Raw genomic sequence first — 10,690 nt, 5'->3', positions numbered from 1 at the left:
TCCAATTTCGTAGTCCATCTCCAGGAACCCGAACAAACAAACAAACATCAAAAACAGTATAGATACAGTAGCTATGCGATGCCACCAACTATCTGATCCGCGCAGAGCAGAGCAGAAAGACATAAAACCAGACAGCGTCCCCTCACGGAGAGCACCCATAGGTATAATATAATAAAAATAAATTCACTCTAGTCAAAGCCAAATAATTCAGTCGGTTCCGGCGTTTGTTCGCGTTCGCACGTTTTTCGCAGCACCTCTACTATCGATACCAGTAGAGTTGGTGATTTGGTTTTACGTTACCGCACGGTAGGAAACGAACCCGCGTTTGTCAAAACCCCGTTCATTGCCTGAGGCCCTGCTTAAATTAGATCAGTTTGTTTTTTTTGGCATTTTCGTGAACATTGAACGGTAGATAAATATAAAACTAGCCACCGTGTGTAGCTGACCGTGAGAATTTTCGGAATTACACTCAATCTGGATTAGCGATTCCGACAAATGCAAATCAGTTATTAGAAACAAATGTATGATGTGTAGAAAAAAACGCAAACAAAAGTGCACCGGAAGATGGTGACCTGTAGGTGAAATTAGCTCAGTTAGCTAGGTGAGAGTCAATTTAAAGAAAATAGTGATAAGTCATAATTTGAATATCAAGGATAACAATATCAACGAACAGATGCACTCTGAAAATTACACCAATAAACAATTTAACGCTCACCTTCTGCATATCCCGGCTATCAATCAAAACCATGCTCGGTAAACTCAAGAAATTGATAGCAACGAACTCTTCATCCGGGCGACGGAACCCGATTCGGGAGCGATCGCTAGACCAAAGCATCATCAACAAGTCATCGGCAGTCGAGGAATTCTAATTGAACATATTTTAATTCAAATGCAAAACTATTCGTTGGAAAAAATTCAAATTAGAAGAAAAACCCAGTTCAGAAACCGAAAACAAAACGAACGGCTCGACACGACAAACTGCGAGCAAAGCCTTTTGCGAGCTGGTTCGAGTCCGCGGTATGGACATTAGAACAACAGCGCGCAGAGTGCTGTGTGTGGGTGACTAAAGTTTTATTGACCTTGCCTGCGTTGATGCTACGAGTGCATCGCATGTCGTTCTAACGAGTGCTTCCCTTGCTTCGAGTGTGATATTGTCATCCCAATGTGGTAGATTATTCAAATGGTAATTAGCAAAAAAACATCAGTGTTTTAGTGTTGGACCAAAACGATGACATGTTTGGCGATTTTTGTTTCATGTCACTTCAATGCGATCGTGTTCGAGTGTAAAAAGTACTAACTTTTAATTTATGGCTGGGTTTCGTAATATTTTGACAGTGACACTAGCTTTGGGTGATTTTGATATAAATTTCGGGTTTTAAACTGTTTTTGAACATTGCTATTGGTGTCCATGTCAGACGAATGTGAATAGATAAATTCAGCCGGTATCGGTATAATTTTCAAATGAAGCAATTTGTTAAATATTATGTTTGACAGTGATAAAAAATTATATATGACGTTCACAAAAATATTGCTGTTTTGGGAATGCCAAATATAAATCAGTCGAACTTTAAATTAACCGGAAAAGCCATTTACATTTTTTGAGGTTGTTGTACTTGTAAGATACAGTTTACCTTGTGGTGCGATACCTCGCGTTGGGAGTTCCATCTTGCGTATTGTTGAGGAGGCATCATTTTCAATTAAATAATTATCATATTTTTATATAAAAAATAAAAAAAGATAACCGTAGTTAACGGAAATATGGACTTCTCTATATAGAACGCTGTTTTTCATCGCTTGCGATGAACATAATATCTCGCGAATCGCTCAACTTAAAATAATGGGATTACAAAAACCGTTATTTTATAGCAGTCTTCAATAATTGAAACCAAAAAAATGTTCAGGAATAATTACGATTTCCCAAAAAAAGAGATTTCTAAGAGCTTTTTATTTGTTAATTTTGGCAATAGTAGCAATACATCAAATTGAATTTTCCGAATTCAGTGGATCCAGTGGATCATTTCTTGGCTGAGATACTTCGATATGCCGGATGCCGCATGATCTCTAGGCTGATTTTGTCCGGAGAAAGAAATGTTTTTGTCCGGAGAATGAAACGTTTGTCGACAGCTAACAAGGCTGGATCGTTATAAAATCGTTATAAAAGCCGCAATGATGACAAAAAAGCGGCCGGCGGTTTCAACGGAAACCTCAAACTCACTATTAAGGATGTGGCAAACAAACTGGGAGTACCATCTACGTACATCAAGATAAAAATCGAGCCGAACGGTCGACTTACAAGAAGGTAGTGACTCGCGGCGATAAACAAAACAAGGCGGTCTGAAGCTGTACTCAACGACGCTGACGAAATTCTATTGCGTAGTAAAGGACGACGTCACCTACGTCAAGAAGGACTTCAAACAGCTTCCTGGGCAGGATTTTCATACGGCAATGAGATAGGGAAAGGTGACAGATTTTTCAAGATTAAACCACTGACGAAGTTTTCTAAAATATATCTAGTTTGGCAGGCTACATGTATGTGTGGCTTGAAACGAATCATTTTCAATGGAAGAGGGATCGTCAACAAGGATTTCTTCTCAAATCAGTGAAAAGTTTACTTGACCACTACATTCGAGATATATTTAATTCACCCTCTACATTCGCCACAATATTTACACCAGCCTATTTACAGGGTGGTAAAGAGCAACAGGCTTAATCAACATGTTTCATTATTTATTCGGGATTGAAGAATGCAGGCTATTCACTAGAGTGACAAGAAAAAAATGACCCCTATCAGCCCACCCGTAAGTCGATTCCTAGTCCCACCAGGAGTACTTGCACCAAATTTGAAGCAAATCGGACAAGTCTAGCTACCGGACCAACATGCCTGAAGTTTGTATGAGATTTTTCGACAATTTACTTGGAGAAAACCCACTAACTCGCATTTTTGTCGCTAGGTGGCACTGTATGCATCTTAATATCACTATAAGTGAAAAAAAGAAAGATAATTTACTTTTCTACAACTTTGCCGAAGACTGCTAGTCAATCCGGCTTTGGTAAAAGAAGTTATTAAATTTTTAGCGAAGTGATGTCTGAGTCAGTTTTGCATGGGGCCTAGCAGTGCATGGTTGTGTATCACTATTGTACTTCAGAAAAATTGTAGTACATAAAACCAGTTATGTTTTGGTTAGAACATTTTAGTTCCACAAGTGGCCGCATAGAGGGCGCCAACACTAACTTTTCAACGGAGAGAGATAGAAATTAGGTATCTTCTACAAAGTTGTAGAACAAGTATTTCTCAATAATTCTTCCGAACATCTTGATATTCTATCTCTCTTCTATGAAAAGTTAGTGTTGGCGTCCTCTATGCGGCCATAGGAAGAACTAAAATTTTCTAACTAAAACATGTACTATATGTACTATAATTCTTCTGAACATACCATTGAGCTAAACTCAACCATTATTTCACAAAAATGTTTAGTTCATTCGAATCGAGTACTGATACACAACCATGCACTGCTAGGCCCTATGCAAAACTGACTCAGACATCACTTCGCTAAAAGTTTAATAACTTCTTTTACCAAAACCGGATTGACTAGCAGTCTTCGGCAAAGTTGTAGAAAATTAAATTATCTTTCTTATTTTCACTTATAGTGATAATACGATGCATACAGTGACACCTAGCGACAAAAATGTGAGCTAGTGGGTTTTCTCCATGTAAATTGTGGAAAAATCCCACACAAACTTCAGGCATGTTGGTCCGGTAGCTAGACTTGACCGATTTGCTTCAAATTTGGTGCAAGTACTCCTGGTGAGACTAGAAATCGACTCAGGGGTGGGCCGAATGACAACATGGTAAGCAATAGGTCTTCGAGCAACACGAAGAACGTTCCAATGGAGTCAATTCAATCTGTGTCCTGTTTGTATTTTCTTAGCAAGATAGTTTTTCCACTGATATTTGAAAACAGAAGATCCGTCACTGGGAGTAGGGCATAGCGTAGCGATTGCCTTGTACTCACCTGGGTTCGATTCCCAACTCCATAAATACGGTTAGAGATTTTTCTAAAGAGATTTCTCTAACCCGGAAAAAGAGGTGAATGACCCTAAAGATAAAACCTCTATAATAAAAAATTAAAAAATTAAAAAGAAGAACCGTCACTCCTCGATACTGGCACCTGCTCCATCTTGTGAGAATACTGCTTTGCTACCTAGTTTTTTAACAAACGACAAAATTATCAGAACCTTGCTTGATAGAACTGCCGCATTTTGACAGTCAGCGTAAGCGATATGTGTTATTTTTGAGAGTTAATAATATCATATGTTATGTTATGTTATGTTAAGGGGTGCGTCCGGTGTAGTGGACAAGAAACGTGAAAAGGGCGTAAGTGCAAATGAGAGCCTCTCTGAGTTTAGTTTCTCTTTCGATTATTATGGCTTCATCATGAAATTTCCCAACTTTTTCTCAGTATATAACGAAAGACTCTGATTTCGTCTAGCGTATTATGCTAAGAGTTAAGCATCAAAGGTAAAAGCAGCCGAGTAATTGACGGAAGAGAAAGTAAACATTTGCACTTACGCCCTTTTCACATGTTGGTCTAGAACGAATCAACGAATTGACTTAATTTTTATGAGAATGCACAATATGTGTAGCCTGCCAATGAACCACAAAATATCGGAAAAAAATTTCCCCTATCATTTTTGAAAAAAGTGAGCGAATTTTACAGTAAAATATTAGGGTTTTCGGTTTTCATGAAGCCTTTTTTCGAAACTCATTTTTTACATTGTTTTGGTCCATCGAGTAACTACAAGTCTAAGCTTTACAAATCTTATTGAATTTCCTGTGTCAAACAATTTTATCAAGTGTTATCGGGTTCGGGTTTAGAACAGATCACATCCAACCATCTCTTGACGCTGTTTACGTCTATACACAACATCCAGTCTCTTTTTGTAGTAGCTAACTTTACTTCGTGATAGAAATGAATGTCACATATAACCGTACTAAATTTTACCACATCTGAATCGCTAGAATCCGTCATTATTTCTGATAGTCAAATATTGTATTTTTAATTCATATATAAAATTTCTTCTCTTCAGATTTGCAAACGGTCCGAATTAATTTATTTTTTGAACGAGCACTCATGAGAGAGCATTCAACAATAAGTGTTTCGCATCTAAAATCTCTATGCGATTTGTTTTTCATGTTAATCATCAATAAACCAAGTACAAGAAAATTTGTCGGAAAATATTGGTTCAAGCGAGTATAAATCTACGGGAAGTATAGAGACATTGTAAAACTATCCATTGATCCGGTCTCGATTGGTCATTTTGACAGTCGCAAGCATTCGAAAAGTTTTCAAAAGTGTCACGAGTGCGCTGAATAGCAGTGCTTTTTGCTACACAGTGAATTACAATCGTACATTAAAATTTAACTATGTATATTGTTGACGAAAACATGATTTAAAATGACAATTAAATTTAAATGCAACATGATTTGTATATTCTTAGCATAGTTGCGATTCATTGACTGCAAACGCCGTTGCAGCCCGGAGACAATCGACAATTCCCATATATTGAACTCACAAAGTTGGTGCTTCTTAGATGGCATCAAATTGAGTAACATTTGAAAAAGGCAATACGAAATCTGCTAATGGCTTGAACTGAACACACAATTTTTTTAAGATTATGAACAACAATGCACTCTTATGGTAATGGTATACTAGCCCTACTATCAAATCAGTGGTTCATATATGAAACAAGCGGTTAGATTTTCCCCGGGCTGAGCCGTTGCATGATCCAGATTCCGTTTTTGAAAATACATGAATTTACACGATCTTAAGGAATTGATCGTAAAAATATTGTGTGTTCTGTTCAAGCTAATAGCGGATTTGTAGAAGATTGGAGTCGTTCCAAGAACTCCATTGGAGATGTCGAAGCATCTCTACTAGCGCGGATACCATACTAGCTAATGATGTGACACCAAGAACGCATCAGAAAATCTTGATGGGCACCCTTCGACACAAGTTTGATCATACCAACCAATAACGCGGGTGACGTCGTGTAAACTATCGAATACGAATTGCCAATTGATATAACTTAATTTAATACATACATGTAATAAATTATACAAAACTACTGCTGCAGGAATAGTTCTCAATAAAAAAATAAAAACTTTGGTTAAGTACGACGGGCAATGTTTGAATCTTTCATCATTACGTCTTTTGTTTCCCCATGCGTTAGCCGCCACTTTATCCTACTTTCCGGTTAAGACATCGACGATTTATAAGTTTTTGAGAAGAATACAAATTTGATGTTCAATAACAGTACATATAAATACGAATTCCTGCCGCCAGTAAATCGTTTTGCCATAGGCAGGTATAACTGGACGCGTATGCTGCTACTTCAGATTCGAGTGATTCTATAATTCTCAGATGAGCCTTGGATCCAGCTCGGATGCATAAAATTAAAAATCTCCGGTTGATTCTGCATATCAACAAGTCCGGTTCAGATCGGTTATCTCAAATTATAAATTTTCTGGTTCGGATTTTTCAATTTTGAAATTATCGGGTTCGGATCGGGCTCGGGTTTTACAAAAAAAATCATTCTCGGGCTCGGGTCGGGTTCGGGTTTTTAAATTTTAAAATTTCGGGCTCGGGTCGGATTCGGGTTTTTCAATTTTCAAGCTCTCGGACTCGGGTCGGGTTCGAAAAAATTGAATCCCGACCATCTTACCTGACTAAAATTATACCCATTCAAAGATAAAGTGTTTGAATTTATTGCAGATTTCAAGAGTTCTGAGGGGACGATATTCGGCAGTAACAGAAATATCAAAAATTCGCCCTGATAAGCTTCGGGTGGTGGTAAATACTTTGAAGCAGGCAAATCATATTGCTGACTAGGGGCATTTTACGAAGGAGTACAGTTTATATGTACCAGCTAATCGGGTTGAAACTGACGGCGTCGTCTCCGATTCGTGTTTGAAATACGCGAATCTACCGACACATGGAGTTGGCTGTTTTAAGATTCCATTCTTCAGTCAGTGCTAGACTGCATAAAACATATGTCAACTCAGACTCTTATCGGGTGACCTTCGCCGGGAGTGCTCTAGCTTACTACCTTACTTTAACAATGTTCGTCTACCTGTTCGGCTCATTGTGCCGTGGGTCAGAGACTTACTAACTGCAAACAACTGGATCACATAGCCACCCATTGCAGCAATAAGATTTGATGTGGGAATAGCAGTGGGAATCATGTGGATAACTCCTGTGGAAGGGATGTCGAAAAATGTCTCGGAGGAAATCCACATGATTTCCCGACATGTCCCGCGTACAAACAGCTCGAGGGAAAACTGAGGCATTCCAGGGACGCTTTAAGCGAACTCTTGCAGAAATGCTATAGATAGCTACGCCACCGGTCGCTAAGAATTGTCTACCGACGAAGGCGACTATGATGAACCCCAGGAGGGTACATCTTCTGCTGCTCCTAGAAGCAATAGAAAAAGGACATTTCCTTTCGTAAGCTTCATTGTAAAGGCCAGAAGGTGCCCCACCAAGATCCTCCAAAAATAAGAAGTCGAGTAAATACTAGCCTGGCCGCGATTTGCGAGGAAAAATTTCAAAATAGCCGTATCAACAAGCGCCGGGCTGAAAAAGTTTCCTTTTAACTTAACAAAAAAACCTGTAAAATTTGAATCCGAACCAAGAAAAATTAATGGACCCGAAAATGAACTGAAGTGAGCCAATAGCAATTTCATTGAAATTTAGCATTTTTCGCTTTTTTTCCTTATTTGAATTATGTTAACCCTCCGGCACTCGCGCCGTTGTATTTTGTGCAACAGCTTCCGAAACTCTAGCAAAATCTTCTTTCAGCACCAGCGGCTGCTCAATCGGGGAGCCATGCGCGCGAGTGCTGGAGGGTTAAAACCATTAAATTTAATATGAAGTTGCATATATAATGTTTTATTGATGCGAGAAACAAATTACGAAATTCAAATTTCGCGGAGTCGATCATGCCAGGGGGTGGCATCCCTATGTTGATGTACAGATGTTGACAGTAGTTAACATATATAGTAGACCAAGCCGCTTCTATGGTCATGCCTCCCATGAGCCTGAATCCAGCTCGAGCTTCTCTAGGACGAACCATCAACCGAAATTACGTCCATAATGCTGCTATTCTTGCAACACAGCAAGCTGAAAGCTGCTAGTTCCCAGACCCTTAGGGCGTTTCCTCGATTTTTGTTGTCTACGTGCTATCACTCACTACTGGAACATTCCCTTCCTGTTGGAAAGCAGCGCACATGTTTTCAGTTCATAAAAAGGAAACAAATCGAACATTGACAATTATCGGGGAATCTCGTATCAAAACTATTCGAGCTGGCTGTTTTAGATCCTGTTTTCTTTCACTGCAAACACTACATTGCAGACGACCAACACAGTTTTACGCCTAAACGATCGACAACGACCAACCTGCTCTCGTTCACAACTTATATACTCGATGGATTCGTTGACAGATTGCAAATCGATGATATATACATGGATCTATCTGCAGTCTTCAACAAAATTAGCCATGATAACGCAATAGTTAAGCAAACTTGGTATTCATGCACAACCTCTGCGCTGGTTTCGTTCCTACCTCGATGGAAAGCAACTCATAATCAGCATGAAAGACTGCCTATCTCCACTATTCTTCGCTACATCCGGCATCCCACAAGGAAGCCATCTCAGTCCAATAATACTCCTCCTCTATTTTAAAGACGTCAATATCAAATTACAAGGACCCCGCCTTTCTTTGGCCGACTACATACAATTTTTTCGACAAATACGAGATAAAACCTATGTCGAGTTTCTTCAGAGTGAACTGGAGAGCTTTAGTACGTGGTGTGACCTAAACAGCTTGGTTTTAAACCCTACTTGGTCAATCGTTATGTTCACGAGGAAATGCTATCCGATTCACTTTAACTACTATTAATTCGAATCGAGCATTCCAAAACACTCTCACGTTAAGGATCTTGGAGTCATCGTGGATTCAACACTTACGTTCAAACCACATACTGGGTTAATTTTCCGACTTTAGGGACGCATACTGTTTAAAATCACTCTATTGCGCGATAATTTTCTCAACACTGGAGTATTGTCCTGCTGTTTGGAATCCGTAATACCAGAACGGCGTTGACAGAATCGAGGCCGCCAAAAGCCGGTTCATACGCTTTGCACTCCGACATCTTCCTTGGCAAAACAGATTTGAGCTGCCGAGTTACAAAAACCGTTGTCAGTTAATACAGGTCGATACTCTGGGCATCCGAATTGACTGATCTCGAGCCCTGTTCGTCATGGACTTACTGTCTGGATTGCCTTACAATCTTCGGACATCTGGTTCTTCACGCCCGCGTTCGAGCTCTACACAATAACTCTCTTCTGCGAGTTGCATTTAGGCGAACCAACTATGATCGCCAGAGCACTGTTAGCGGACTCCAGCGTATTTTTAACAGTGTAGTGACGGCCTTTGACTTCAACCGGACGAGGATTTCGATTAAAGCTGAAATATTATCTATTCTGAAATGTAATTAGCTTAAGCAACCACCATTGGAGTCAAGGGGTCTGTTGGTGAAGGTATAACAAATAAACAATAAACTTCAATAAACATTTGTTAAAATTAAAACCGGGGCATGGGACTAGAAGCGGCTTGGCCTACCATATGTTGACTACTGTCAACGTCAGTACAAACCTCCTGGTTATCGAATAATCGACCCCGCGCAAAATTTAAATTTTATAATTTATTTCTCGCATCAATAAAAATATTATATGCAATTTCATATCAATTTTAGTGGTTTTAAATAGTTTATATAAGGAAAAAAGTGAAAAAATGCAAACTTTCAACAATTGCATTTGGTTAACTTAAGACCATTTTCGGGTCCATTAATACTTCTTGGATCGGCTTCAAATTTTACAGGTGTTTTTGGATAGATTGAAATGAAACTTTTTCAGCCCGGCGCTCTTCGAGAACGTGTGATGTTGCAAAATGGTCACTCTAATAAATACTGGTGCAAAAGCGAAGCAAACAGCTCCTGGTCTCAGAAATTTGAGTTCAGAAAAGGAGTGGCTCTCTTAGAATGCTAAAGGGTATACCACTATATGATGGGGATTTTAATGGTCACCTGAGTATAATAAAGAAACTGAAATTAAACCATGTCTTGACTTCAGTCCCCTAACAAAAAATGTCTCAGCCAGAGAAAGAAACCAACGCTGACTTAATAAAATTCTCTGATATGGTGAACCGTATTTTCACAGCCTTAAATATTTCTGACCCTCTTAAAAGCATCCTAATAAATTTTCTCCCTGCATTCTTGATGCAGTTGACTGCAAAATGGCCCCTCCTTTCAACGATTGTACCCTTCGATGGATAATTCATCCATCCTAGCATATGCGGAATATTCAAACCGTTGTATACCGATTTCGCAAAGAAGATCTACCGCGCCGCGTCTCCTCAAGATACTGCGAATGAAATACCTTTTTCGAAGCTGAAGTTCCCACTTGCTCTTTTATCATGTAACAATAAAACCCCAAAGTCATACAAAATCCAATACAACTTGTTGAAAAATCTGACAGACTCTGCCAAGAGACGCTTGTTAAATTTATTTAATAAGATTCTTGATGGTGACATTGTCCTTCATAACTGGAGGCCACCCAAAAACCAGCCTCCC

At 39.1% G+C, this 10,690-nt stretch overlaps 1 protein-coding gene across 1 annotated transcript in view; it reads left to right on the top strand.

Annotated features, from left to right (window-relative positions):
* The first annotated feature begins 225 nt into the window (after positions 1-225).
* LOC131681632 (uncharacterized) overlaps positions 226-10,690 on the top strand; it is a 113,868-nt gene continuing 103,403 nt past the window's right edge. The window contains exon 1 of the mRNA XM_058962543.1: positions 226-601. The gene's annotated coding sequence lies outside the window, so the exon portion shown is untranslated. The remainder of the gene's footprint in view (positions 602-10,690) is intronic.

Source organism: Topomyia yanbarensis, chromosome 2 (genome assembly GCF_030247195.1).
Source record: "Topomyia yanbarensis strain Yona2022 chromosome 2, ASM3024719v1, whole genome shotgun sequence".
Lineage (NCBI taxonomy): Eukaryota > Metazoa > Arthropoda > Insecta > Diptera > Culicidae > Topomyia > Topomyia yanbarensis.
Note: the sequence above shows the minus strand (reverse complement) of the source record. Positions and strands in the feature narration are given on the sequence as shown.